At 46.3% G+C, this 2,252-nt stretch overlaps 1 non-coding gene across 1 annotated transcript; it reads right to left on the reverse strand.

The window, feature by feature from the left end:
• Positions 1–1,752: 1,752 nt before the first annotated feature.
• On the reverse strand, positions 1,753–1,827 carry Trnas-uga (transfer RNA serine (anticodon UGA)). The gene has a single exon. It is a non-coding gene; the product is annotated as a tRNA-Ser (tRNA).
• Positions 1,828–2,252: the final 425 nt, after the last annotated feature.

Genomic DNA, 2,252 nt, shown 5'->3' on the forward strand with positions numbered 1-2,252 from the left:
TGGTCTATGGAAGAAAGATGCCATCACCGTTTGACGTTCTATGTCGAAATCGGGTACTAAAGGGGACGCAGTGAGGAAATTTGCACAGACATTACGGGAAGTCTGGAAGAGGGTACAGAAGGCCAATACGAAAGCGTTGGAAAGGCCTGAATAACAGAATAAGCGGTTGGGAACTTTACCACAGTACAGGGTAGGTCAATGGCTACTGATCACGAATCCATATACACCTAAGGGAAAGGCGAACAAATTCTTGATGAAGTACCACAGACCATACCAGGTCGTGGAGATGACTTTGCCTGTAAATGTTAAAGTGCAGCTGCCAACAAAAACATCCATTATCCACGTAAGTAGAGTAAAGCCTTTTAAAGGAATGGTGGACGGATTACCTCAATTAAAAGAAAGTGACCCAATTGCAGAGGGTAGCCAAAGCTAACGGAAGAAGAAGGTGGCAGCAGAGGGACAACAGCAGACGCATAATGTTCTGTATGTATTAGGGTCACAGAGGGAGTAAATTATTATACGTGTAATTTTGTATGGAAGGTTTATATTTTGTGTTTTTGTAGCAAAGCGTTTTTTTGTGTTTTGGTGGGTCAGATAATAGTTGCGTTTTTCTTGTTTGTAGTTTTAGTTTTGTCACTGTATGGGGGAGACTATTTTCTTTGTTCAGAGAATTCGATACGGGCCGAGTGCACTATCGGGAATTTTTGAGGATGTCGTACGATGTTGTAGTGACTTATAGTGGGATGGGGTTCTGGAGATATTACAAATGCAGAATCTGACATATTTAAACTCCACATTAAATCCAGAGATTTGGAAACGTTGCATTCCTTTATTAATGCACAGGAATGATCTATCACGGTTAATAAAGTATTGGAACACGTTCAAAGGTTACAACAGCATTGCACTGACAGAAGAGTGACATTGAGCATTTAAGCCACAGGGTGTGCCGTTTTTCTATTTTTCTTGAGCATAGCTTTATGGAGAGTGTGGAAACGTGTACCAGTAGAGGAGGTGTCAACACATCAGTTGCCCATGGCATGGATAATCAGTGTATAGGGACAGCGTTAATGTTAGGATGTTAGTTTTAGTCTGTAGAATGTAAGTTTTGTGAACAAGGTATGTTTATGAAACTTCTGGCAGATTAAAACGGTGTGCTCGACCGAGACTCGAACTCGGGACCTTTGCCTTTCGCGGGTAAGTGCTCTACCAACTGAGCTACCGAAGCACGACTCCCGCGCGGTCATCACAGCTTTACTTCTGCCAGTATCTCGTCTCCTACCTTCCAAACTTTACAGAAGCTCTCCTGCGAAACTGCAGAACTAGCACTCCTGAAAGAAAGGATACTGCGGAGACATGGCTTAGCCACAGCCTGGGGGATGTTTCCAGAATGAGATTTACACTCTGCAGCGGAGTGTGCGCTGATATGAAACTTCCTGGCAGATTAAAACTGTGTGCCCGACCGAGACTTGAACTCGGGACCTTTGCCTTTCGCGGGTAAGTGCTCTACCAACTGAGCTACCGAAGCACGACTCACGCCTGGTCCTCACAGCTTTACTTCTGCCAGTATCTCGTCTCCTACCTTCCAAACTTTACAGAAGCTCTCCTGCGAAACTGCGGAGCTAGCACTCCTGAAAGAAAGGATACTGCGGAGACATGGCTTAGCCACAGCCTGGGGGAATGTTTCCAGAATGAGATTTTCACTCTGCAGCGCAGTGTGCGCTGATATGAAACTTCCTGGCAGATTAAAACTGTATGCCCGACCGAGACTCGAACTCGGGACCTTTGCCTTTCACGGGCAAGTGCTCTACCAACTGAGCTACCGAAGCACGACTCACGCCCGGTCCTCACAGCTTTACTTCTGCCAGTATCTCGTCTCCTACCTTCCAAACTTTACAGAAGCTCTCCTGCGAAACTGCAGAACTAGCACTCCTGAAAGAAAGGATACTGCGGAGACATGGCTTAGCCACAGCCTGGGGGATGTTTCCAGAATGAGATTTTCACTCTGCAGCGGAGTGTGTGCTGATATGAAACTTACTGGCAGATTAAAACTGTGTGCCCGACCGAGACTCGAACTCGGGACCTTTGCCTTTCGCGGGCAAGTGCTCTACCAACTGAGCTACCGAAGCATGACTCACGACCGGTCCTCACGGCTTTACTTCTGCCAGTATCTCGTCTCCTACCTTCCAAACTTTACAGAAGCTCTCCTGCGAAACTGCAGAACTAGCACTCCTGAAAGAAAGGATACTGCGGAG

Source organism: Schistocerca nitens, chromosome 1 (assembly GCF_023898315.1).
Source record: "Schistocerca nitens isolate TAMUIC-IGC-003100 chromosome 1, iqSchNite1.1, whole genome shotgun sequence".
Lineage (NCBI taxonomy): Eukaryota > Metazoa > Arthropoda > Insecta > Orthoptera > Acrididae > Schistocerca > Schistocerca nitens.